Below are 15,328 nucleotides of genomic sequence, written 5' to 3'. Positions count from 1 at the left end.
TTATTCAGACAACATCAGTGTTTATGATTTATTTATTTAAAATGTGGCCTGTTTAATGCACCAATGTTTCTTAACATGTGCTGCTGTCCTGTATGTCAGTATCTCATGGGTTATCTGAAATTAGGGCAGCCAGTCTGTCCTGTGTAGTAGTCCCTGATTTTTCATCCAATACATTTGGTTCACATGGAGGCTGTGGGTCCAGGTCATCCCTCACCATATCTTCATCGGGATCCAGTGTGTCCCCATTGTCCAGGCACACATTATGAAGAAATGCACAGGATGCAATAACCTGAGGTGCAAAGGTGGGCCTTACCTCTAGTGCTCGGAAGAGAGTAGACCTCCACCTTGTCTTCATCATTCCGAAAGCTCTCTCAATTATGCTACGTGCTCTGGACTGAAAGTAATTAAACCGCTGCTGGACTCGTCCATGGACAGGCTCCTTAAAAGGTGTGATCAGGCATACAGGGGTCTGGAGGCAGGGATATCCACTGTCACCGAAGGATGTAGCCTGGTGGGGGGTAACATCTTCCTCTGTAGAAATTGCTATTTTTCATAACTCTGGTATCGTGCTGATCCAGGGTAGCCCACATAAATGTCAAGGAATCTACCACTGGAGTCACATATGGCTTGCATATTGATGGAATAGAAGCCTTTGTAGTTTAGGTAGTCCAGGCGGTGTAGCTGCGGCGGTTTGAGTCTGATGTGACTACAGTCTATTGCCCCTACAACATTATGAAATGCTGGGGTTCCAGACACATTCACAAACCCCTCTCCCACAGCTTGGAGTTCCTCAGCCCGTGGAAAAGAGATAACTACATTCAGTTTCTTCCATATATATTGTGCCACCCGGTGTATTACACGGTGAACCGTTGCTTTGGGGACATTGAAACAACACTAGAAACAACTCGATAAGACAGCCCGTGTGCCAGCCAACAGGTGTAAATGAGAAGTTCGATCTCATTGCCCCAGCCATGGTCCTGCTCTCTGTGCAGAAGCCTCTGCAAACTGTTCATAGCTCTCCTGGTTAGCCTGAAGTCCTGCTTGAGCTCTTGGTCCACATCACACCATATCCTTAAGACTGGCACGTTTTCATTGATCCCACAGTACGAGGCTGGACGATCAGTCTTAAAATATAAAACATTTTCACACCATTAGTGAACTGAGTTTTTACTGTATAGAGCTCCGGGAGCTGACGTCACGCAGCCCCGAAACTGACAGCGACGCCATTTTGGCAGGAATCTGAAGATTTTCGTAGAGTAGATACAGGGGAGAGCCGGGTGCGGAACGAGAGTAACAAAGCGATTTTCTCCGAGCCCATACAAGTTTTACATGTATAACTTTGTCAGCATGTAGTATGACCTACTTTGACCGAGTTACGTTCAAGAACCAGCCGTTCTCAGTGACAGAAAAAATTCACTGCGGTGTAATTTTTTTAGATCGATCAGCTGTGTTTACTGTTTCAGGTGTCATAGTTATGATGGTTAGACGGATAAATTAGTCCTCTAACACACCCTAAAGCTTGACATGTCAGGGTTTTTCAGTATAGAAGCAACTAGGTTTAAGTGTCGGGAGTCACTGTGGGGAGTAACAGCTGTCATTTCATCCCTCTGCACATTAACGAGCCTGTCACTCTGTCGGTACTGCGATCACACTGTGTGTGTTACAGGATTAATTAAAACACACAACGTAACGTAAACAATGTGACTGTACATGTAGATAGTGCGGGAGGAGGGCAGACGTGGATCGGTGGACCAGGAGAACAGCTGCATAACATTTTGGCAGTAAAATGGAAGATTTTAAGCCGTCTGTTCACATGATCTCACTTTAATTCCAACACATTGGACTTGATATATATAAAAACTAAATAGATTAAATATGACTGACCCTTATAATGCCCCCGGGGTGCTTTTCAAAAGTATCTTCGGACGTCCCAGACCTGCAGTATGCGGACACAGCTAAGTTAGGCTACCTGATCAACTTTGCATCGCGCTGCTCTAAAAGCATACAAAAGCCTGGAGGGTTACACATGGACGCAGTCTGGCTTTGTGATGAACGTCCAGCTGTGGAATCTACCAGCAGAAACCTGCTGTATCCTCACTAGAAGGGTAAGTGTTGTATCATCCCAGTTAATGCAGTGTAGCATGGCTAACGTTAGCTCGTAGCTGTCCGGGGTGCTATCGGGGTGCCGACCGGGAGCTCTCCCGGGGCTGATCAGCCCGCGGCGGTGCGCTGCGACCAGCTCTGGGTCAGCTTGGAAAGGCTGGAGGCGAAGGAGACTCACATCTTATATGTGTTTGCCTCTTTCTTTTCTTTTTGTCACCGTCTTTCCTGCTTGTGTCATTTTGTGGAGCACAAAGAGCATAAAGCCGGCTTTTGTATGCTTGTAGAGTAGTTGATCAGGTAGCTGTGTCCGGATACTGCAGGTCTAGGACGTCCTGTTCGGCGAAAAATATTTTTGAAAAGCACCCCGGGGGCATTATAAGGGTCGGTAATATTTAATCCATTTAGTTTTTTTTATATTAAGTCCAATGTGTTGGAATTAAAGTGAGATCATGTGAACTCAAACGGCTTCGGCGCTTACAGTCAATGCTTCCACACTGGCCAGTTTCCTGCCAAAATGGCCGCTCGAACGCTGGAGGTCACGTGGGGTCCGGAGCTCTATACCCTTCCCCAGTATGCAGTAAACACACTGGCAGGGGCATAACAATAGAGTACGAGTTAAGAATTATCTTATATCACAAAACTCACACAACTGGTGTTTACACTTATGTGGCCTTTACTTTAAGCCTGAAGTCTATATATTTTTGTATCTTCCTCTCGCCTCATCTCCTTATGTGATACTTATAAGTAGAAAAAGTGATTTGAGCTAATATAGAGAGTAAAACAAAAACAGAAAATGGATTTTCACACACACACACACACACACACACACACACACACACACACACACACACACACACACACACACACACAAACAGTGTTTGCAGTGAGACAGGGAGACAGTATAAAAAAGAAGAAAAAAATACATAAGGTTCATAGACATGTTTGTCATGTTTACCGCAGTAAACACAGGTTCCCCAGATAGCAAAATGACATTGAATCAACGTTGAATTATGGTCAGAAAGGTTGATTGTTGGTTATGGTTGAAAAATCAATGCTAGATCAACGTTCTAAAAATTTAATGTTGAAAATATGACATTGAATCAACATTGAAGGATGGTTGAAATTGTAAATTGAAATGCCAACATTGAATCAACATTGTTTCACTGATGCTGTTTCAATGCATTGAACTGGGTGAGACCACATAATGAGAGGAAGGGGGTGTCAAACATATTCAATTAAAGCAGATATCAGTGGAATGTTTTTGTTAATATAAGTCCTAAATAGTCCTATTTTCCGTCAGCAATCACTTACATGAAGTATTTCAGCCTAAACACGAGTCTCTCCGTCACTCTGCTCTGCTGTCACCCGAGGAGAAAATTTTCCTTGTGGGATACAAGTGTTATCCAATGAGGGGAGAGAACGGCATGAAGGGCTGTGTGTGCAGCCAAGGGATGCGCGTGAATGTGGTGACGTAGCACGAGGACCAATTGATGCCTGACAAGGGCGGGGGCTGCTAACTCATGGTGCGTTCAAGGAAACTCGTACTTTGTGTTTTTCCTTCCTGTGAAGTCATACCAGTTCGATCTGGTACGAGTTCACGGGTCGGAAGTTACGAGTGGCCGTTATAGGGAACTTTCACAGACAACAGGACGGTAAAAACACGAGCTACGGGTTACCTGGAACGCTACCAAGTCGTAGTTGTGACTTGAAGCTGTAACTTACGGTTTCAAAAGCCTGCCTTGAACACAGCATTAGCCGAAACGGCCGTGAAGCTGATATCTGCTTTAAGCACCATATGCTGTAGACGTGATTTTTTTTTTTACTGTTAAAATCCTCGGAAAGGCTTGTTTCTAGTTCATGACAAAAACGTCTACAATTTGTTCTCAGACAGTGAGAGCAAGGAGTGGAGCAGTCCAAAGCTCCACTTTACACCTAGTGGTGGTACATCCCAACTGCCAGGCGGCAGCAGTGGGCTTTTTTTTTTCTCTCCCCTCTTTGACAGCGCTCGGACGGACCCTGCTCCTGTTAAAGGGGAACTAAACCCCTCAGTTTTGGATGACGTGCTCTAAGCTTGAAATTAAAAAAATGCCTTGATTATGGGCGGGACTCCAGGAGCACTCTCCGATCCCCCCTCCCCCCTGCGCCCCATTCACACCCGCGAAATCACACAAAAGAGAAAAAAAAGTAATAACACACATCGACACTTCTGCTAGCGCTAACAAGCTACTAACGAGCGACTCAGCACTAGTAGCGCGGACACTACTAGGAGAGGACGCCAGAGCCATGACACAGCAGCTGATCCGCCGGCTCGTTAACTCGTTAACGGCGGCCGCACTAACGATTCCCGTTCAGGCAGCTGTTAGCAGCCGTTGGCCGCAGCAGAGCAGCTAGAGTGCCTAGCAACCGTTAGCCGCAGCAGAGCAGCTAGAGTGCCTAGCAACCGTTAGCGGCAGGCAGCAGCCGGTGCTGATTGGCCGGGGAGCTAGTGGCCGGTGACGAAAGCTGCCTCCAAAACGTCATCTGCCTCCATCTCAGCCAATAGAAAAATTCGATTGTAATAGCCGTGTTTCAACCCATAGAGGGCAGTCACTCTACATTTTTACTACAAAATACACCAAATTGAAATATTTTGACTAAAATGTCAAAAGTTGGACCAGAATCAACTGACAACACTACCTTATACCCAAATACATTTGTTTTCAGCAGAAAAAAGTGGTTTAGGGGTTTAGTTCCACTTTAAAGTAAGTTAAAAATATTTTTATTTTACTGATTATAAAGATATTAGCTGTGTTTTTTGCTTAATGGAGTTTATGAAATTTTGTTGATGATGTATTTTAACTGGCACGTTTTCAAGCATACAGCTTCGGTTTAGCTGTCCAGGTGAGTGATAAAAACTGTTAATTTGAGAGTAAATATTATACAATACACGGTCTAAAATAGCATTCGACATCCACCAAAGGCTTTTAGACTAGTTTTCGGCGTGAGACCTAGTGGCATAGCTACCGGTAACTGTAAAGCTGCTGGTCTGTGTTGTGACTGACTGGAGCAGCTGCCGTTAGCGCAGCTCCACCTGAACTTTGTGAATTACCGGCGACCGGAGCGTCTCAGCAGCAGCTCGGACGTCCTGTGTCGGGGAAACGCTTATTTACGTGACAAAATAATCAATGACAATCGCCTGACATTTTGTTTGTTTTACATGTAGGTTAAAAGGTGTGAGAGGCTGAGCCATGCCTCCGTCTAGGACGCAGCGCTGCCGGGAAGAGTCCGTGAAGATGAGCACATAACCCCGGACCTCCCTGTCCTGGCTCCCTGTCCCATCCCGGTTCCACTACAAAGTCCTGCTGCTCAGCTGCTCAGCCACAAGTGCATCAACAGACACACGTCTCCTTCTACAACAACAACTCATCACTCCACACACAGTCCACCCGCAGACAGCTGCTCCTCCGGACCCACCGGAGGGGGACACACCTCTGGAGCTGCCTCCTCATCCAGCTGAGGACAGCAGCACAAAGACTGGACTCTTTACAAACAGGCCTGAACACCTTTAACTAACAGCTGTATGGATTAGGTAACGTTATGCCCTCTGGTGAGCGAGCCTTTCTTTGAATGAAAAGTGCATTATAAGTTAAATCGATTATTATTGTCATTAATAATTAATAAAATGCTGGCTGTACAATGTAATGGCTCCTATGTGTAGTTCCCCGAGTCAAGCTCTATGTTTTTGTTTTGCTCGTAGTGTTGTTATTTCATGTGCGGTGCCATGGCTCCGATCGGGAGACTGATAAAACTAGGAGAACTAAGTCATATGTTTTCACATGCCTTTTCAGAATAAACCTTGAATATTAAAAGCCTGTTTTCTGTCACTTTTTTCAGTTATTTGAATATGTTTAGTATGATTCCATATTTTTGGACTAAAATAACATTTATATCTGCCTACAATTAACACAGATACTTCCATTTAGATAACAGTCGATTCAGTAACATGTTTTCAATGTAAAATCAACTAAAAATATAGCAGCAGATTGCTTTTAGATGAACGTTGAATCAGTGTTGATTCAGTATCGCTTAATGGTTGAAAATATGACGTTGATTCAACATCTATCATAACGAGCGCTTTCAATGTTGATTAAATGTCGGGAATCAATGTTGATTCAACGTAGCTGCCTGACCGGGAGCGTGCCTATGTTCCCTCAGCCCTATGTTCCCTCAGCCCTATGTTCCCTCTGGACTCTCTCTACCTATCTGGACTCTGTCTATCTGGCCTGTCTAGCCTCTACCTGGTCTTTTTACTAAACTTAACCAACTCCTTTCTTCATTGCCTAAACCCAACCAATGGTGGGACCAAAGGGCTGTGGGAATAGGGCCTAATTTTCAGTGACGACAAAAGTTAGAAATGTGGGAACATAGGGCCTAATTTTCAGTGACGACAAAAGTTAGAAATGAGGGAACATAGGGCTGAGGGAACATAGGGCTGTGGGAACATAGGGATGACCCCGCCTGACCATACTTCAACGTTGATTCAATGTCATTTTGCTATCTGGGTCTCTTTCATCCCAGGCCCATTTACTTGCATGAAATGCATGGAGGCATTATTTATTAGGATTTATAGGAGATTTCCTTATAGTAGTGAGCAATTATCTTGTAAATACAGGATCATGTGACCGCTCACAGCTTCGCTAACAAATCGATCGGATCATGATAATATTAATACATCCATGGATCGGATCGCTATTATTTTCCGTTCTGGAAATACTGTAGATGCGGAACAGTACAACAATACACCCGGCATCGCCAGTGAGACCACCGACCTCAGAGTATCGTAGCAACAACACAACAACTGCCGGTACCGTTGCTGCTATGTTAGCTGTTATGAAACTTATTTTACGTACCTAAACTGAGCCGACAGCAGTTGCAGGTTTCTCAGATACTGTCGTCTTCTCGTACGTCTTCGGCTTGCCGCAGAAAGTCGTAAATATATATGAAGGGCCAAGACAAACGCCGCAACAGCTGGCGGCGGCATCTTGGATGTTTGTTTACAGTTGTCGCCTCCGCAAGCAAACAGCAATGCGTGATGACGTAACGGCAATCAAGTGGCGTCTCGTTTCCTAGGGGAATGTTTTCACCCCTTCCCCTTGTCACTAAAAACCCAGGGCCAAGGGGAAGGGGTAGATGAAGGGGTAGGGCTAAGGGGAAGGGCTAAGGGGCAGAATTGGGATTGGGACTTTTTTATAACCAAATAGAAACTCCTCGTTGTCCCTTTAATATTTGTTTGTTTGTACTTGTTTGCACTAGACAGTGTTTGTTAAACATTGAGGAAGTGAATATTTGCACTAGAAAAAGAAAGCTCCAAACCACTGGTAGTCATCTGGCTGACTGCAGGCCAAAACCAGACTGATGCAGTGAGTCTCAGTGAGTGACGAGTCCAAGGCTTGCTAATTAGCATGTTAGCTTCAGTCTAAGAAAATAGGTGATTGAAATGGAGGCGAAAAGTTGGTGGTGGTGAGGGTGATGGTGGCTCATGAGAAGAAAACTGCTTTTAAAGCTAATGCCAGATGTTGTTCTGGCCTGCCCTGAGAGGGTTTCGAACCCAGGTCTCCAAGAGGTCAGTGACCACTAGGCAAGTGGATCAGCACGTCTTTCATGGGTGAGTGAGTTTAACTTCAGTACCGCTAACCACCACACACTTTCACTTCTCCTTAGGGACTGTTCGTTATTTATCATCAGTGCCACCGGAGGGATTCACAGGACTTTTTTTTTTTTTTTTACATGACCCCCCTGTCAGAGTCAGTAAATTTTAACATGACCCTGCATTAAGCCTTGTCAAAAGATACATGACCCCCCCCCCCCAGCCATCGACACATGTCATCGCATCACTTAGCGCGTGACACTACATTATTTCATTGTGACAACCATGTGTGCAGCACCTTCTCATCATTCCATGTCATTTATCAGCTGTTATTAAAACCCAACTCATCAATAACATAATCGCGATTTTGGACCAGCTCACATTACACAACAAGCCATTAACAATTAATCCACACTCAAACCGAAGCAACAATAATGTGAACAGCACTCAACAACGTATTATTACAAGGTTTACGACAGATGACAGACAACCTGCTGGGCTGTGTGTGTGTGTGTGTGTGTGCCTGCGGGAGAGAGAGAGAAAGTAGATAAAACCTGCTAGCTGTTAGCTACCGTAGCTCAGGCGTCGGTCTCCCGTCAGGTAAAAGCTGCCGTTTATTCCTCAAATGTAGTTCATGAAGTTGTTGAAGTTGTTGAGATGTAGTTCATGAAGTTGTTGAAGTTGTTGAGATGTAGTTCATGAAGTTGTCTCTGGTAGCCGGGCGCATGACGTCTGTCCGACTACCCATTTCTCCGACCACCCATTTCTCCGACTCCGACCATACATTTCTTTATTTTTGCGTCCATCAGTCCGACCTCCCACTTCTCCGACTTAAGTAGCCCTAACCCTTAACCTTACCCTAAACCTAACCTCAACACTGTAGAATGGGTAGTCGGAGAAATGAGCCGTCGGACTTGTGGGCAGTCGGACTGACGTATGCTCCCCCTGGTAGCCTACAGTCAGTGGCGCCGCCAGCCGGAATCCTGTACGCACTGTGCGTACAATTTTTTTCATAGGTGAAAAAAAAGAAGCAATTTTGTTTATTTTGAGGGGGTGTGATAAAGACGCTTGTTGTTTGTAACAGGCTAAACGTGCTGAGTTCATTGATTGTTAAACCAATCACTGGAAGCCTAACGTAAAAGCCAGTGATTGTCGTTTACGTCATGTCATCTGTCACAAGCTTGAGCCGTCAGATTTTGTCACTATGTTCAGCACTCAACACCGACCAATCCTGGGAAAGCTTGTGAAATTACGTCACGCCATTCAAAAGTTATTAGCGCGAACCTGTTTTTTACTACGGAAAGTAAAATGTTACGTGCGGTAGTTTTTTTGTGATCAAAAGTTGTATTGTGTGTTTCATGCAATAATAATATGACCTAACAACAGATGAATTCGTACATAAACAGGTCCTAAACTATGCAATGTCATAGTTTTGAAGTTTAGAGGCAAAACAGGTTGAAGTGTCAGTAGTCGCTGCAGGGACGATTGATACAGCTGTTTCAAATGTCCCTCACACCACCGTGCGTAGTGATTGTGGTCACACTGCGCGATCAATATCTGTATATAAATCACCGAATTAATACCCTATTGTTCTGCAATGAACAACAACCGATTTGAATGAACAACATGTAGGTAATAAACACCAGATATTTTTAATGAACAAAACGTGTTTATGACATGAATCAACAGATATTCAGCAAAGTGAGGGGAAAATGCCGAGGGAAAAATAACAATATGTTCAACTGTGTATCCATAAACATGACTTAGGACAGGGAAATAAGTAAATGAAATGAAAATGCAGTCATCCAACAACTCGTACAAAAGAAGAAAGGCGAGTTTAATCGAAATGCGGATCTTGACAATTGCGCACGGGACAAAAATATTTATTTGACCTATTTATATTGTGAGAAATTATGTGACATTTTGGCAATAACGAGTACACTAGTATGTTGTCCGATATGCTGCATAAAAACGAGAGTAAGGTCAGTAGTTTCTGTTTAAAACATGCTGTTTCAACCGTCCCTCCTCTGTGTCTCAAACGACCCGCATAGGTGGGGCGTTTGAGACAAATGTCAACTTACGTTCAAAGTTATAAAACAGCGCGATCATCCAACATATGTGTTAAATTACACTTGTAACTAAGAGAATACACATGTGAGTTGTTGATCACATGATAAAAATGTTTGTGTACATAACGTCATCTTTGAAAAAGACGTTTAAATGAAAAGTGTATCAATCGACCCGGCTCTCCCCTACACTACCGCTATGTGATAATTACGCCCGGTCCAGTATAGAAATGTCAAAAAGACAGTTTAGCCTTTTCCAGGCATTTGAAGAAAGAAAGAAAAATAGATCCAAACCCACGATCACAAACACGCAGCAGAGCAGCGATAATGAAGGTCTCTCCTCTCTAGCTCCAAACTCACTCGTCTGCACCGCGATGATGGACTCATAGGCGCCGATTCCAGGTTGAGCACCCACTGGGGGAGCCTCGGCCCATCAGCTGTGTGTCTGTGGGTATGTGTAACCCATATGTGTGTGTAGCCTGTGTGAATGTGTGTGTTAATCTCTCACGCGCTCTGTTAAGATGAATAAACACAAACCGCTGCAGAGCGCGCTCTGGCGCATCTGGCACAATCCGTTAACGGGACCGAAAGGAAACTGGCTGGCTTCGTGGCTGTTTCGCGTCCGACGTCGATGTTAAGCACATGTTGTTATTGATATTGTAGCGTCCAAGATGACATAACTACAACAACATAACACAAACTTATCTGACAGCTCTCACTTCTTCCTCTGCTCCTCCTCACTCACAAACACACACACACACACACACACACACACACACACACACACACACACACACACACACACACACACACAGGTCTTCCTCACACTCTCCCTGGCCCCTCAGTTTCTCATCCAACCATACGCTACCTGCCCGTACACATTCACAGTCAGTCAGAAATCACACAACTTAAACATCATAACAACAACATTACTGCGGGGTCGCAACAATATTTTCAGTTGTGCAGTATATTAATGAGCAACAAGTCCCATTGCTACGTGGCATGATAAGCACAGCAATCCCCCCCGAAGAAAAAAATTTGTTGTAGCCTATTTGCCGTTTCTGTGCGTACATTGAAATTGAATCCTGGCGGCGCCACTGGGTACAGTTATCCATCACTGCAGTTGAATTAGCCGCTAAACTACTGGAAGCTAAAACCGAGGGGGCGTCTGTTTGTTTACAATTCACGAAAGCAACGTGAACGTACGTGCCGCTCATAGCCTCTGTACAGTACTGAAGTTAAACTCACTCACCCATAAAAGACGTGCTAACCAAAGTCCTCATTTAGTTCTTGGCGAAGCGGTTAGCATCGTCGCCTGCGGTGCGGGAGATCCGGGTTCGAAACCCACTCAGGGCAGACCAGAGAGCAATATAAAATAACGGTTTGGGGGCCGTTGCTCTCATTGTCATCAGTGCTTGCAGCTTTGAAATGTCCCGTTTTTGTTTTTTGCGGGCATTGCAGTGTCCTCCAGACAAAAAGTTGAATGACCCCCTCGCTGACCTTTTTTTTTAGTGGACCCACCCCTCAACAAAGAATATTATGACATGACCCCCCCCCATTTTCCTCTGGTGGCCCATTCCATAAATAACGAACGGTCCCTTACTGGTACCTTGTGACTGTGACTATGCCCGCGAACCTCCATTACACTAGCAAAACACACACTTTCCCCCCGCAGTTTTATTTCTTTGTTGTTGTTGTGGTTTTTATTTTGTTTTATTCTTTACATTTTATCATTATTATTATGATTTCCAGAACCCGTAAGTTGACTGTGCTGATATGTTCACTTCAATCTAATTTATTGCATGGCTTAAGATGAAACACAGCTCTGCAGGTACAGTATGCCCAACGCACTCGCTATTCATTGATGTTATGCATATTCCCAAGCATGCTATCCGTCAGTGACTGGGAGATGTTATCACATCATGGCAGTTGCTATGTAAATGTAAATCCTGTATTAAAAAGAGGAGGATTTAAGTTTTTTCATGGGAACTTCATCTCATTTTGTTTGTCTACATTCAATATGTTTGTGAACAGGAATGTTTATCGTTATCTTTGTTAAGCTCAGTTGATCCTTCATCGTTGGCATTGGGAATTTGCAGATTTCCAAAAACACTTGACATGAAATGCACGCCTGTATACAGACAGGTGCATATGAGGACTCATAGAACGGTGGGCAGGTGATGCGAGGACAGCTCCTCAGCACCATCCACATTCATTTACATCAGTTTGTGCACCCAGACAAAAAAACAAACTCATGAGCAGAAACTAAATAGGCTACTAATAAATATGCACAAAGCACAGCACAGCGTTTCCATTTTCATACATTAAATGTCATCTGCAGTTCAAATAAAAACAACGGCGCTGACCAGGTCCTGATTCAGACCTGCACTTTCGCGTTTTTTGAATAAGCCTTTATTTATGGAGGACCACAGGGGTCATATCAATTAAAAGAGAGATTTCATAAAGCAACTTTAAAACACCATTTAGAAAATAAACTATTGCATTTCCAAATGGATATCCAAATTTCAAAATCAATTTCAAAATGCATTTTGAAAAACAGAAATAAATAATTGAATTTCAAAATCAATTGTGAATTTGCAAACTGCAAACTGAATTAGAAAATAAAACTTTTATTCAGTCTTTTAAAAGGGCAATTCCATTTTCTATTTGGATTTCCTAATTGCAAATTCAAATCCGATCTGAAAATGGATACTCTAAATCAAACCTTTGAAAGGCAGTGTTCCTTCTGGTCCTCCACGCTTAGAAACTGCAATGCAAATGAGCTCTGAGCGGAGATGTAAGAAGCTCTCTGATTGGCTGTTACCACCTGACATTCAGGGACAACGGCTGCAGGACAAGTTGAACAGAGTGGAGACTAGCAGAGCCACAAGCAGCTGCAATAGAGGGTATGCGTTTACGTCACGTTGCCCTGGGACACACCCCTTTCTTTCGGACTGAGTGGCAAAACAGACCTCCCTCAATGTGGTGAAGGAGCGGTGGACATAGAGAAACTGGGTAAAACATGTAGTATCAGCCATTAGATTTAAACAGAAACTAAAGCTAACCTCTGGTGTCTGCCTTCTCCTTCAGTATCAACATGTCCGATACAGTCACATTGTTTATGTTGTGTGTTTGAATCAATCCTGTAACACACACGGTGTGACCGCGGTACCAGCAGAGTGACAAAAAGGCTCTTTGTTAAAAAGCAGAGGGGCAAAATGACAACTTTGGTCCCGACAGTGACTCCCAACACTTAAACCTGAGTTGCTTCTCTACTGAAAAACTCTCTCCGTGACGTCACATGCATACCCTCTATTATCACAGTGGGACTGTTTAGCTATTAGTCACTTTATTAAGGTTTAACATTTTTTCAGGCAAGAAAGCAACCATATAGATTCCCCATATGCGGTCACTTTATCCAAATAATGCCTGTTTGTTAATCTGCTGCCAAGATTTCAGACATGTGAAAAGCCGTGACCAGCCTGTGTTTCGGTTTAACACGTGCTGCAGCAGGACCACGGAGAGCAGCGAGACCAGTCTGCCCAGTTTGTCAGTCCTCCGCCCTTCCTGATCGGAAAGTAAAATTGTGTATTTTCTAAATAGTGTTTTAAATTCCTTTTTTAAAGTTGCTTTTTCAAATCCTTCTTGAAATTCCTCATTTTAATTGAGGTGTCCCCTGTGGTCCTCCATATTTATTCATCTATTCTTGATGTGACAAAGTGATAATCTGAGGAAAATGATGTTCAGTCACACACAGAGATTTTGGGAAACAAATCAAGCTGAGCTCCCACCTCAAACGTTATCCCTCTTCTGACTGAGCAACAGTGTTTTCTCTTGTCTGCAGTCACGTTACATGTGCCAAAAAAGAGATTTAATTTTGTTGTACACCATGTAATGGCAATAAAAGTTTTGGATCAAGGGGATTGGGACATTACAGTCAGCCTTACGGTTATTGCACTGGTATACATTTCACCAGATGAGCCACTATGTTGTACCAGGTGAGCCACTATGTCATGTGATTGGTAACGGTTTTCTATGCAAATACAAAACTGGTATACATCTGGTCTTCAGTCCGCTGCCAAGTTATGCCTTCTCAGATTTCCAATTTGTTTTTATCTTTTCCTATCCGTCTGCTTTGTGTATGCCAAGGGAGTCGCCCACTTTATAGAGACATCCATCCAACATAAGCATACAACATAAGTTAGTATTAGTATAAAGTATTCAGCATCTGATTCTTTTATTTTGACTATGTGCTTTCTAATCGGCCACCAGCTGTGGTAAGTGCACTTACAGTAACCTTCATTGATCTATGCAGCTGTATTTTTTTCATTCTTTCTAAGCCTTTCACACATGTATTCCTGCCTACAAAGCTTTAATTGGTTTTCTTGACAACACCAGAACCTATTTGAATCATTGATGAAATACATCATCTGTTTGAGTGAGTGTGTGTTATAAACTTCATTAAATAACTGGCAACATAGATCAAATATAATTATCTTGTTTGGGCCATATTACCTTGAGGTATAAGGTGAAATAATCGTATTTATGTGAGATATCTATCATTCTTCTCCTCTTGAGCAAAGAAGGAATAAATTGTGGGTCGAGTCATCTGTCACTCAGCTTCTCCTTCTTCCCTTCCCTCAGAGTGCATTACAGCAGCCATCGTATCACTCTAATTTATGACCTGCACTATGTGTGTTTATGTGTGTATATTTGTGGTGTGTAACAGTATGATACATCATTCATGCCGTCATCTTTCTTTCGTGCCGGAGGGGAGTGTGTGTGTGTGTGTGTGTGTGTGTGTGTGTGTGTGTGTGTGTGTGCTTCGCCTGCCCGTATTTGTTTGTTCACACATGAACGCTGCAGGTTGAGAGGAAGGCAGTAGGTTATAGTGGACAGCCTGACACCAGAGTCCCAGCAGGCCGCTACCTGAGTGACCTCCCTTAATCTGCCATGATTGACACCTCTTAAGATTACGACATCTCCTGCCCTGCGATGGTTGACGGCTGAAACTCAGGCTGCACTTCAACTTGTCTGAAACTGCAGCAGCGAGTTGCCCCGAGGCTGCAGGCATGTGGGCCGACTCCAAGGAGGAGGGTGGAGATGAGGGTGGGAGGGGGTACGGCCAAGTCCCACGGCTCCTCTTCCCCGTCAGCGCTCTCATCCCGCATCCCAACCTCTGACCTCTAACGGCCTGACCTCCCTCGGATCAGTTAGCTGCATACTCTGGGTCGGTCAAAGGAGTACAACTTAAATATTTAATCTTTTTTTTTTCACTTTGTGTAATCCACCCGCACTTCTACCTGCTATATTGCCCCAAAGCAATGAGTGACAGATACATAGCACTGAATGAAAATTTAAAAACGTACCAATGATCTGCCTCCTCAGACTATGAAATAATGATGCTGTGATGCCTCCGTTGCGTCTGTCTATCGCATCTGTCTGTCCAACCCATGAATTCTCATCCTCACCCTCATCATATGCCAGAAGTCCTTCAGCCCTGTCCTCACTCAAGGTCCTCGTCCTGCCTCTC

Source organism: Trachurus japonicus, chromosome 14 (genome assembly GCF_045865225.1).
Source record: "Trachurus japonicus isolate A0001 chromosome 14, Traja_1.0".
NCBI lineage: Eukaryota > Metazoa > Chordata > Actinopteri > Carangiformes > Carangidae > Trachurus > Trachurus japonicus.
The sequence above is the reverse complement of the archived record's forward strand: the minus strand, read 5'-3'. Positions refer to the sequence as shown.